Genomic DNA, 13,980 nt, shown 5'->3' with positions numbered 1-13,980 from the left:
GTTTGCTCACATCCTTTCAACTACAGCACACTGTCAGTCAGATCTGACTGTGTCATTTTTAAATAAAATCTATAAAACAAAATAAATGTCTACACATTTACTTCTGAAATATTATCAAAACATTTAACTCTAAATTATAAATAGATCCATTTAACTAAATATCTTGGAATTCTCATCAGATCAACCTCCTGAATTCCTAATCATCATCTCCAGTCTCCCCATTTTTAAGAAAAGATATTAAAAGGTAGAATTGGAAAGAGGGGAAAAAAAGCAAAAGAGAAATGCAGAATGCCAGTACCTCCCTGCTAAAAAGCATATAACCCACCCACTATGCCAAAGGTTAAGTCATTTAGTCAAGTTCAAAGATCTTCAAAGACTTCTTAGATCCAGATAAGCCCATATGTTACCAAAATTCTGCGAAAAAGCTATTACTTTCCAATCTGCTTCTCATGTTTAAGATACAGAACACACAGATGCTTGGCATCACTCATCAGTCTTCCTAAATTTTCACACCAGATAATCAAGGTCCTCCAATAACTTTCCTATCTAAAAATCCCAGAAATGTCTTTATTCCATCAGTGCCTGGTTCACTTGTTAAATCCGAAAGTAACCATAAAAGAACATTCAGTTACTGTACAATACGTGTTAATTTGCTAATTTCTTCACAGGTAATCAATTAAAATGTAAAATATTGGATAAAATTAGTTGCACTAAATTTAACAGCTGCTCCATAAGCATAATTAGTTTCACAAGGGCCATATGTATTCTGAACAGAGACAGAGTTGAAACAAATAGACAGATTTTAAACAAGTTTGAGAAAATCTGCATTTAATTAGCAGGTGGGCACTACAACTGCATAACGTTTTTATACATTTATATTTATGAAGTGACAGAAGATCTAAAGGCTTTTTAAAACGGCGTTTATTGTTTGAATGGGAACTGTTTTGCTGCATGCTAAAGTGATTTAAATCCTTATAGCTCTGCTTTGAAAAAAAATCATAATGGTGAAAGAAAACATGTGGAAAACTGTAAAACTAGAAAGAATTTGCGACAAAAAACAGATACACATACCATAACTAAAAGGAAACTACACTTAATTAAATGTACACTACATCTGGAATATCAGCCTAATAAAATGTGAAACTATTAATTTTCATTGTTCTAAAGGAAATGAGGTCAGTGTCATTTAATAATTTGTCCAATTACATTGGACTAACTCATTGGACTGTATGTTCTGGACACCATCTAATCTTAAAATGCTATATACATTACAATATCCTTAAGTTAAACTTTTTAAATAAAGGTATTTAAATTACAAAGGAGTAAAAGAATAAAATTAGCAAAAGAAATTCTTTGGCAGCTGGTAGCTACAAGCATTATACTTTAAACCTGATGGCTTTTAGATGAGTTTTTTCATGGATGTCCATAATAAGTATAAGTTCACACTTGTTCTCATTAGCACTAAAATCGTCACTTTAAATATAGGAATAGAACACATAATTCAAAAAATTAAAATGATGTTTCCCTCACCAATAATTTCATTAATTGGTTATATTTATCATTACTAATTTTAAAATGTATAAAAAAGTTATTTTTCTGAAGGCAAAATGTTTTAAGGACTCCTTAATTGATAACACAGTAATAATTTTTGTAACAGAAAAATGACAATTTTCCAAAATAGAATAGTAAAGCAAATTCCTGCATTGTCTGTCTATGTGGAGGAGAGTTAGATAAGGGGATGTTTATCAGCTAAGTAAACCAGTACCTTAAAAGTTAACTGCTTCCTCACCTAGCCATAAAAGTAGTGGATATCATCTCACTTTGGTATCAAAGACACTGAATTTCCAATTTTCTTTAAAAAATAAGGTCCATATGCACAAACAAATTATTAAACCTTAGTTTTGATTCTGGTATCCTATCTTGGGAACTTAAAAAAATATCAACTTAACATGCTTTCTAAAGTGCAAAGCCTAAATCTGTACATGGAAATTTTTAAGTGTTCGTGAAACCCATGCATCAAAAAAAATGTTTTTAAAAAAACTCTGATAAATGTTTTGTAATCAACATTAAAATTATAAAAAAAAATTTCAATTCCAATTATTTGAAATTTCAAATAATTTCAATTAAAAAATAAAACAGAAAAAATACAGATCACTCTTCCCAAAAATTAAAAGATTTTTTAAACTCTTAAAAAGGTTTTTTTTAATTAAAATTTTCCTTTAAAGATTATGTCTTATTCATAGGAGACAAAAACTAAAAGGGAAAAAATCTTAATATCCCTTAATCATAGCAAATTCTTTGATTATAAAGCTGTGGAAAAGCTTAAGACACTAAACAGTTCAGTTAAGTTATTTACTAAAAAAAGTCTTTAAAAAAATATTTTTAAAAAGCCTCAAGTAACTTGCTGCAAGACTTCATTCAATGAAACTATGTAAAACATAACTTAAATAGACAGACAACAGTTTATAAATCAGATTGCTATCTGCTTGTCTTTAAATAAGATTTTCAATGCCCCCTCTTTTTGCTGCTCTTCCACATCTGTGAACAAGTTCTAAACTGCTTATGTCAATATTTTAGTTACCCAACAAAGACTTAATGGTAATAAAAGAATTAGAGAAAATGCGATGCCTTGGGTATGAAACATCTCAGTGGTCACCACATTTTATCAATGAAAAACAGAACTCAGGTACACCCAGCATTACTGTGTATTGGATTGTATGCTCAGATATGAGAGGAAAGAATATTTGAAATCAAGGCATATACTAGTATATTTCTTGATTTTGGTGTGAGTACTTTAAAAACAATCCTAGTTTTTAAAAAACTTCTTGACCTTTTTAAAAAATTTTAACATCCACTTGTACATATTTGTGGGGTACAGTGCATTGTTTCAATACATGCATATACTGCACAATGATTCACTTAGGGTAGACAGAATAGTTTTGTTTGTTTTTCATAAACCCTATAATAGGAAGCAGAGAAGATTTTAAAAGATGTCTTTAAGGTGTTCTTCCATGACAGAAGAAGAAACAAAGGCAAGATAGCAATGTATAAGAACATCTTTATTTAACTAAAAATTTAAAAATCATACTTCTTCCTACATCTTTGCCCTGCACATTCCCAGAGTGATTTAATAAAAGTATTACTAAATTCAAGTTCAAGATCCACTATAAATAATCTATAAATAACTGATTTTATACTATTGGAAACAACATCAACAAGTAAAAAGAAACTTTAAAAGTGAGACCCCACCCCAATAGCACCTAGCATGTATGGAATTTTATCACAATAACACCAAAAAGAAATCTTTAGGCTCATATTCAAACTTACAAATTATTATTTTACTTTTTCTTTTTATATAACTCCTTTTTTTCCCCAGGGGTCCTTCCTAAAATAAAATGGTTTCAGAATATAATTATGTCTATTTTCAGCTGATATTTTCCCTTTCATAAATAACAGTAAGAACACAACTTCCTAACTAAATCAATTTTACAATGAATAGTCCATAAGTCCACTAGAAGATCAACTTACACAGAAAATACAAAGAAAGATACCTCTTTTTTTAAGCCATTGTTCTTTTCCATTTTCATTACTGACTAAAGAAATAAGAGGGTTTAAAACAAACTCTGAAATGTCATTTTACTTGAACATGGAGTTGAAGAAAAAATAAAGAAAAGGAAATTATATAAAAACCCAGTTTATTCTCTTGAAAAGTACAAAAAACTTTCTCAAATTATCACCCAGAGCTTTCCTTACAGACAATTAAATAGAAAGTAAGTTTACTTTCTTATCTTTGCCTTCATTAAAAACATTAATAACTTATTTACCTTTATCTGCATTAGTAACAGATTAAAGTAGGGGGAAAGATTAGAAAGGGAGAAGGAGAATACAGAATAAACTTAAAGATTAGACATTGGGAACTACCAAATCAGAACACTGTGCAGCCAGATCACCTACTATTCAAAAATGCACTTTATAGCATTACTATACAGCACAGTACCATATCATAATTGATATTCATAAAGGTCTCAAGTCATTAGCAAAAACAATATATGACTAGACTTAAACTTCCTATTAAAAAAAAAGAAAAGAACTGCTACTCATGAGAAATAAAAACTGAAATATCTGTCCTTAAGAAAGGAAAAGTATTCAAAACATATTAAATCGGAAAAAAAAGAAATTCTAATTATTTTATTTGAACCATTCTTTCCTAAAGGCAAAGCACTCAATCTGAACAAAAAGAAGCTTAAAAAATAAAGGTTTCCACACAAACTGTCAAAGTATTTTCAATAAATACTTAACCTACAACATTAACTCTGGGAGTTTGAGGAAACCTAAGACTGCCCTAAGTATTCATGTTTGGGCCTAAGTAAGCCAACAGCCCAGAATACCAAAATCTGGAAAATTCCTAAGACACATAAAGTATCCCAAAATTCTTGAAAGTTTTAACAAGGCCAGCGAGTTACAAAGGGATTTAAAACAAAGTTTATAATCTCAGGCCCACTCACAAGTCAATGTGAACTCCAGCTGGGGAGTTACCTACCACCCTATGAAAAAGTATTTGTAAATTAGCCTATGCTCATTAAGGGTCAGTTACATGTCTGACGTTATGAACTTTACAAATGATTTGTGATTAACAAAATTAAGAGAGAAACACATCAGACATCTTCCTGCCTTTTGGCCTTTGCACTAGCTCCTCCTACTGCCTTAACATTACTCCCTGGACATCTCAGACTCTCTCACCTCCTTCAAATCTTTGCTTTTTCATTAAGCTCTATCATTTTACCCTGTTAAATACTGAAAACTGCCCTCTCTCCTGACCTCCAGAACTCCCAATGTTCCATACTTTGTTCTTATTTTCTTTTTTCCATATATAATTCCATACTATATAATTTACTTATTTATTATTATATTTATTGTTCATTGACTGTCCTCCTTGCTAGAATGTAAGCTCTACTGGGGCAGTTTCTTTTACTGACTATTGTATCCCAGGTACCTAAAACTGTGCCTGTCACAAAGAGGGCACTCAAATATTTGTTAAAAATAAATGAATTCATGTACTACTTCCCCAATTTTTGTACTGTCTTCTAAAGTCTACACAATTATTTAATATTTTTCCTTAATAAATTCACTTAAATATTTATGATTTCTCATGTATCTAAATTTACTTAATACTAGAAACAAATGACATTTTTTCCTCTTCCTAATAAAATAGCATGTGTACAACTAAAAGATAAATTATAATAACACCATAAATGATTTTGGTTCAAATTTACATTGCTCTATATCTCACACTATGATAACAACATCTAAGAAAACTCATACAGGAAATTTCAAATTGAACTCTTTTTATCACTAATTTTTCAACAAAATGTACAGGCAACTTTATGCCAAGGGACTGAGAAAGTAATCCAGTCCACAAAAAGCCATAATTCACAGCATTTTTCTTAACTCTGGGATCATTTCCATCACACCTCCCCAAATAGACACTCTCGCAGATGATAGGAATTTCTCTCATGTATCCAGAATTCTGACTATAAGCCATTCTATATTTTGAAGTTCCAAGAAGGATCCTTAGCATGCCACATTTACCAAATTCATTTTGCTCCCTTGTCGTCAGAGCCCTAGTGAATATCTAGTGCTCCTCAGTACAGTTTGAGAAAAGCATTTCATAAACCTTCAGGACCAGAAATAGTTTTGCTGATCATCTAGTTCAATGATTCTCTGGCCACTTATCAGTCACCTAGGGAGCTTTTAAAAATATTCACATGGCAAAAAAATGAACCTTGACCTAAACCTCATACCTTATAAAAAAATTAACTCAAAATGGATCACAGATTTAAAGGCAAAACATATAAAGAAAATATAGGAGAGAAAGCTTCTAGAAGAAAACATAGGAAAGCTTCAAAACCTAGTGGTTGGCAAAGAGTTCTTAGATTTAACACCGAAAGCACAATCCATAAAAGGAAAAATTGATAAAACTGGACTTCATCAAAATTTAAAGCTTTTACTCTGTGAAGAGGATGAAATGACAAACCACACACTAGAAGAAGATTAGCAAACCACATATCTGACAAAGTACCAGTATCTAAAATTTTATATAAAGAACTATCAAAACTCAATAGTAAAAAAAAAAAAAGAGAGAGAAAATAGGCAAAATATATTAACAGACATTGCACCAAAGAGAACATACAGATGGCAAATAAGTGCATGAAAAGATGTTCAACATCATTAGCCATTAGAGAAATTCAAATTAAAACTACAATGAGATATCACTACATAACTTTGAGAATAGCCAAAATAAAAAATAGCAACATCAAATGCAGGTGAAGTTATAGAAAAACTGGATAGCTCATATAGTGCTAGTGGGAACGTAAAATTTAGTCACTCTGGAAAAGATTCAGAGTTTGGTGGTTTCTTACAAAACGAAACATGCAACTGCTATGATTCAGCAATTGTAGTCTTGGGCATTTAACCCAGAGAAATAAAAAAACCTATACATGAATTATCATAGCAGTTCTTTTCATATTAACCCAAAATGAAAATAAATAGTACATCCTTCAATAGATGAATAGTTAAACAAACTGAAGAATACCCATAAAAAAGAATACAACAGCAATAAAAAGAATAAATTATTAAAACAAGCAAGAACTTGTATAAATGGCCAGGGAACTACACTGAGTAAAAAAAAAAGCCAATCCCAAAGGTTACATACTGTAAGATTCCATTTACAGAACAAGTTAAATGCCAAAAAAATGACAGACTGGTGGTTGCCATGAGTTAAAAGGGTGGGGAGGATATAGGCAAAAGGAAAGTTGGGTATGGCTGAAACAGGGGAGCATGATGTATTCTTGTGGTGACAGAACTATTCTCTATCTCGACTGGATCAATGTCAGTATCATGGCTGTGATATTATACTGCAGTTCTGCAAGATTTTATCATCAGGGGAAACTGGTAAAAGGGTGCATGGGATCTCTGTGCATTATTTCTTACACTTGCATGTGAATTAACAATTATCTTGAAATAAAAAGTTCAATTTAAAAACAATACACAAACACATTATTCTGTACTAGCCAATGCAATTAGACTAAATAAAACAATAAGAGGCATAAGATGTAGAAAGAAAATCATTTATATTTGCAGGTACTGTATTTAGAAAATCCCAAACCCAGTAAGAAGATATAAGAAATGAGAAAATCCCATTTTACAACAGAAACTTAAAAAATAAAATATTTAGAAATAAACATAACAAAAATTGTTCAAAACCTAACTTAAGATAACAAAAGATAAAAACAAAAACAAAACAAACAAACAAAAAAACCCCTGTAAAACACTCCTGAAACAAACAGAAGTAAACTGGAACAAATGGAAAGAAATTCCTTGTCACTTGCTAGTCTGTCTCAACTTCATCAAGGTGTCAAGTCTTTTTAAACTAATTTACAGCTCTAATTTAATCCCAATAAAAACTTCAATGAGCACGTCTATGGAGCTAGAATAGGTGAACCTTAAACATGAAAAAATAAACACCCAAGAATAGCTAGGAAAACAGTGGAAAGCAAAGAACTCGCAAGGGAAAATAGCTCTACCAGATATTATGCTACAAGGCCTATATAATTAGAAAAGTTTTGTACTAGCACATCAATAGACAAACAAAAGGAATAGAACAGGAAGTCCAGCAATATAGCCAATTACATATAAAAATCTAGTAAATTATAAAGGTAATATCATGGGGGAAAGAGAGTCTTAAAAAAAATGGTTTGGGAGCAACTGCAAGCTATTTGGAGGAAAATAAAATTAGATCTCCCTCACACCATATATAAAAATAAACTCCAAATAGGTCAGAGATCTAAATGTAAAAATAAAACTTTGAAAAGTAATAGAAAAGCACGTTGATGAATTCTCTTATAACATGAATATCTGAAAAAGCTCTCTCTAAAATTCCAGGTGCAAGACTGCTAAATTTGACTTCATAAAAAAATTCTTTAAAAAAAACGGGATGGAAAAACAAAAGAACCATAAGCAAAGCCAAATGACAAAGTGGGAAAAAATATTTGCAAATTTATCACAGATAAAGGGCTAATATGCAGTTAAAAACCAATTAATGGAAGAAAAAGAGCAAAACAAAATGAAATGCTGCTTACAAGAAACATATATAAAACATAAGGGCACAGAAATTTCAACAGTATAAGGATGGAAAAGATATACCAGGCAAACACTGACAAAATATTCATATCAGACAAACTAGGCTTTAAGACCAAAAATGCTAACTATAGCATAAGAGGGAACATTTCAGAATGACAAAAACCTTAAGAGAACTATAATTGTATATCTGTAGGCATGTGTAATAATACAGACTCAAGATGCATTAGTATAAAGCAAGAAAGAGTTTTAACACACAATTCGAAGAAACAAAGAAAAAGCAAACAAAAGATCAGTGAGATGATGGAATATTTGAACAAAATCAACAAATTTGATCTAATTTGCATATAGACAAAAATTCTAATAACAAAATATACACTTTCTTTTAAGATGAATACAGAATATTTAGAAAAACTGGTCACATGCTGGACCATGGAGCAATCTTAACAAATATTAAGAATGGAAAGCGTTCAGAGTATGTTCTCTAAGCATAGAACCAAAATAAAATTATGTTAGAAAACAGTAATGAAAGGATAAATAGAAAAATCACTTTATGTTTAGATATTTGAAACTGCACTTCTAAATAACTCATGGGTCAAAGAAAATATCACGGAGTGCACCTGCCCCCAGCATGATCTGGCAGGGCTGGCCTGAGCGGTGGCTGCGGGTCTCCGGCTGTGGGCTGCTGCTTCTTGTCTTAGTCCTGCTCAAGAACCCCCACGGTTGCCGAGCATGGCGGGGCAAATGCAGCCTCAACGTGGCGCACAGTCAGCAGCTGCTCTTCTGAAGCAGGTGCAGCCTGTACACCCGTACCTGGCTTGGGTACCTCTTCTACCAACAGTAGATGCTTAGGGTATGGAATCACTACTCCAAAGTCCACCTCCAAAACCCAGCCCCGCCTCTTCAGCGGAGTAAAGGTGCTTCCCCTCCCCGTCCTCTCGGACAACTGAAGCTACCTCATCATCATGGACACCCAGGCCTAGGTGGTTGTGGCTGTGGACCTTTCTGACCCTCTGGCCACGCAGGCTTCCACTGAAAAGGGGGTTGTTACCTTGGTGGCCATCCTCTGCACCCGTACCCACAAGCACTGGGACCACAGTGGAGGGAACCGTGACCTCAGCTGGCAGCACAGGGGCTGTTGGGTGTACAGTAGCCCTCAGGGTGGCATCCCCTACCTCACCCATGCCCTGTGTCATCAAGATGTGGTCAACATTGGACAGCATTAGATCCAGGTTCTAGCCACCCCTGGCCACACACAAGGCCCTCTGGTCTACTGCTGGATGGGGAGCCCTATGGAGGTCCTGCCTGCCTCTTTTCAGGAGATCTGCTCTTCCTCTCTGGCTGTGAATGGACATTTGAGGGCAATGCAGAGACCATGCTGAACTTGCTGGACACTGTGCAGGGGCTGGGGGACAACACCCTGCCGTGGCTTGGTCATGAGTACACAGAGGAGAACCTGGGCCTTGCAGGCATGGTGGAGACCAAGAACCTGGCCCAGGAGAGGAAGCTGCAGCAGGTGCTGAGACAGCAGATGGAGCACAAGAGCACGTGGCCTCCGCTCTGGAGGACGAGCCTCCTATAACCTGTTTCTGAGGATCCATGGCCTGATGCTGCAGGAGGTTCTGGGGCCCAGGCCCAACTGGGAACGATGGCTGCTCCCAGGCTCAGTTCCTGGAGGAGCTCCACCAGATGAAGGACATATACAAGAGCAAGTGATGCCCCCCAGCCCAGCTCAGCCCACCCCAGCAGTGGGGAGACCACCCATTGCTGCACCTCACCACTCCTACCATCACAACACTGCCACCTCCATCGGTGCCCACAGAAAGCATCACTCCCCCAATGCTGGCCAGGGCAAGGGGATGGAGACCAACAGGAAGGGGGGCTAGTTGAAGGCTCAGAGACTCCACAGAGAGAGGCTGGGTCACCGAGTGTGAGAGGAACGAAGAGGCCTTGGGACACCTCCAGATATGTAACTGGGAAAGTCCCTCCCTTCTCCTACTCCTGGGACAGCTGCAAGGGCATGGAGGCTGCTGTTAGCTCCCCCCTCAGGAAGCCTCACCTAACTATTGCCTGGAACCCAGGGCAGCAGGAGCCATGACCAAGTTGAGTCCATCTTCCAACCTCCCCCATCCAGGTTTGGGGAAGAAACTCAGTCCCTCAAAGTGGTTAAGTGTGGTGTCTTGGAAAATAGGCAACTGGACTCTTATTTACTGAGACTCTGTTGCTTCCCCAGCCTCCCCACTCCCAGTCCAACCCTGAGAAGGCATTTTTCAGACAAAGCCATTCCTGAGAACACCAAAAGGGCTGGAAGTGTGGCTGTCAGGCCAGTCTCTGCCTCAGTGGCTCCCCTACAGCCTGGGAAGAGGGAGGGTCCTAGTGTCCAAGGAAACTTCCACCCCAGGCTGAGGAGGTACAGGAGGCTGGGATGCAGACACTCTCCCTGTGCCTCTGGCCTGGTCCTACCCACTGGCCTCTACCCCTGCCCTGTACCAAAAGGGCCCACCAGGGAGAGAAAGCCATGGTCCCTGCAGCCACTGCAGGTTTCTCATTTTGGTCCTTATTCTTGGGAACTTCTGCCTGCCTTCCTCTATCTAACTTAATCTCTCTTACTTTATCCTAAACTCCTTTCCTCTTTTAGTCAATAAAGATTTATTTTTTTTAACCCCAACATTCATTGGCCCTTTGCAGTTTGCTAAGAACATTCCCTTGTGATTTTCCATTTGATCCTTGGTCCCATCCCAGCTGGGAGGAGGAGGGCTCTGTGTAACTTAGAAACCTAAAAAACTTAAAAACTGCTTTAAATCATTTAATATAAAACCATTTAATATGAAAATAGACAAGAGATTTAAACGGACACTTCATAAAAGAGAATATCCAAATGGCCAAGTGAAAAATGAAAACGTATTCACCTTCATTAGTCACAAGAGGAGTATAATTAAAACCCAAAGGGATACTGCTATATAACCACCAAAATGGTTAAAGTAATTGACATTATCAAATGATAGTAGAATGTGAAGCAGGGGGAACTCTCATATACCACTGGTGGGAATTTAAATGAGTATAAAAACTTTGGAAAACTGTTTGGCATTAAGTTGTACACATATATACATATTTTATAAACAAACAGTTTTGGCATTAAGTTGTACATATACATATTTTATAAACCAGCAATTTTACTCCTAAGTATGTGTGAAAAAAAGGATGCACATAGGCAAAGGAGACAGGTAGAAAAAAAGTTTTTAGTGCCACTCTTCATAATACCAAAATGAAAACAACCCAGCTGCCCATCATTAGTAACTTAGATAAAATGTGGTATATTTATATTTTGAAATACTGTACAATATAGAGCTACATGAAATAACATAAATGAATCTCAAAGAATTTGGGCAAAAGAAATCTGACAGAAAAATTATACATTAAACGAGTACATTTATACAAAGTTCAAAAACAAGAAAACCTTCCAAGTGGATTTAGAAGTTAGTATAGTGGTTATCTTTGGGGAACTAGAAGAGTAATGATTGTAAGGGGGTATGAGCAGGGGTTCAAGGGTATTAATACAGGCATACCTCATTTTATTTCCCTTTGCTTTATTGTGCTGTTCACAGACACTGCATTTTTTTTTTTTTTAACAAATTAAACGTTTATGGCAACCCTGTGTCAAGCAAGTCTATTGGTGCCATTTTTCCAACAGCATGTGTTCACTTCATGTCTGTGTGTTACATTTTAGTAATTTGTGCAATATTCCAAATTTCTTTTATTATTATTATTATTATTATTATTATTATTATATCTGTTACGGTGATGAGACCAGTGATCTTGATGTTACTATTGTAATTGTCTGGGGACACCATGAATCGTGTCCATATAAGACTGCAAACTTAAATGATAAATGTGTATGCTCTGACTTCTCCACCAACTGGCAGTTTCTCCCATCTCTCCCTATGCCTGAGACACAATGGCCTTTCAGTGTTCAAGTGAAAGGAAGAGTCGCATGTCTCTCACTTTAAATCAAAAGCTAGAAATAAGTAAGCTTAGTGAGTAAGGCATTTTGAAAGCTGAGACAGGCCAAAAACTAGGCCAAGTTGGAATGCAAAGGAAAAGTTCCTGAAGGAAATTGTAAGTGCTGCTCCAGTGAACACACAAATGATAAGAAAGCAACACAGTCTCCTTGCTGATATGGAGAAAGTTTTAGTGGTCTGGGTAGAAAATAAGAATAGTCACAACATTCCTTTAAGCCAAAGCCTAACCCAGAGCAAGGCCCCAACTCTCTTCAATTCTATGAAGGCTGAGAGAGGTGAGGAAGCAGCAGAAGAAAATATGAAGCCAGCAGAGGTTGTTGGTTCATGAGGTTTAAGGAAAGAGGCCATCTCCTTAACATCAAAGTACAAGGGGAAGCAGCAAGTGCTCGTGTAGAAGCTACCACAAGTTATCCAGAAGACCTAACTAAGATCACTGATGAAGGTGGCCACACCAACCAACAGATTTTCAATGTAGATAAAACAGCCTTATATTGGAAGATGCCATCTAGGACTTTCATAGCTCCAGAGAAGTAATGCCTGGCAAAGCTTCAAAGGACAGGCTGACTCTGACTCTCTTGTTACAAGCTAACGTAGTTAGTAACTTTAAGTTGAAGACAGAGCTTATTTACCATTCCAAAAATCCTAGGGCCTTTAAGAATTATGCTAAATCTACTCAGCCTGTGCTCTAGAAATGGAACAACAAAGCCTACATGACAGCACATATGTTTACAGTACGGTTTAGTGAATATTTCAAGCACACTGTTGAGACTTACTCCTCAGAAAAAAATATTCCTTTAAAAATATTACTGTTCATTGACAATGCATCTAGTCGCCCCAGAGCTCTGATGGAGATGTACAAGGAAATTAATGTTTTCCTGTCTGCAAACACACCATCCATTCTGCAGCCCATGGATCAAGGAGTATGATGACTTTCAAGTCTTATTATTTAAGAAATATATTGCTTAAGGTTATAGCTGCCATAGACAGTGATTCCTCTGATGGATCTGGACAAAGTAAACTGAAAACCTTCTGGAAAGGATTTATCATTCTAGATGCCATTAAGAACATTCATAATTCATGGGAGAAGGTCAAAATATCAACATTAAGAGGAGTTTGGAAGAAGTTGATTCCAACCCTCTAGGATGACTTTGAGGGGTTCAAGACTTCCATGGAGAAAGTAACTGCAAATGTAGTGGAAACAATAAGAAAACTAGAATTACAAGTAGAGACTGAAGATGTGACTGTACTGCTACAACTTCATGATAAAACTTTAACGAATGAGCAGTTGTTTCTCATGGATGGGCAAGGAAAATGGTTTCTTGAGATGGAATCTACTCCTGGTGAAGATGCTGTGAAAACTGTTGAAATGACAACAAAGGATTTAGAATACTACATAAACTTAGTTGATAAAGCACCATCAGGGTTTGAGAGGATTTACTCCAATTTTCAAAGAAATCCTACTGTGGGCAAAATGCTATCAGACAGCATTGCATGCTACAGAGAAATCTCTTGTGAAAGGAAGAGCCAAAGAATGCAGCAAACTCCATTGTTGTCTTATTTTAAGAAATTGCCAGTCACCCCAACCTTCATTAGTTACCACCGTGATCAATCAGCAGCAATCAATATCAAGGCAAGACTACCGACCAACAAAAAGATTACAAACTGCTGAAGGCTCAGATGATTGTTAGCATTTTTTAGCAATTTTTTTTAATTTTTAGCAGTTTTTTTAAACCAAGGTATGTACATTTTTTAGACATAATGCTAGTACACAATTAACAGACTTCAGTGTAGTGGAAACATAATTTCTATACACAATAGCAAATGC

At 35.9% G+C, this 13,980-nt stretch overlaps 1 protein-coding gene and 1 pseudogene across 3 annotated transcripts in view; one reads left to right on the top strand and one right to left on the bottom strand.

The window, feature by feature from the left end:
• Positions 1-13,980, bottom strand: part of RSRC1 (arginine and serine rich coiled-coil 1) — a 416,602-nt gene that overhangs the window by 335,697 nt on the left and 66,925 nt on the right. The window lies entirely within an intron of this gene.
• Positions 8,768-9,852, top strand: LOC134362877 (probable hydrolase PNKD; annotated as a pseudogene).

The sequence above is a fragment of the Cynocephalus volans genome, chromosome 1, assembly GCF_027409185.1.
Source record: "Cynocephalus volans isolate mCynVol1 chromosome 1, mCynVol1.pri, whole genome shotgun sequence".
NCBI classification, from domain to species: Eukaryota; Metazoa; Chordata; class Mammalia; order Dermoptera; family Cynocephalidae; genus Cynocephalus; species Cynocephalus volans.
Note: the sequence above shows the minus strand (reverse complement) of the source record. Positions and strands in the feature narration are given on the sequence as shown.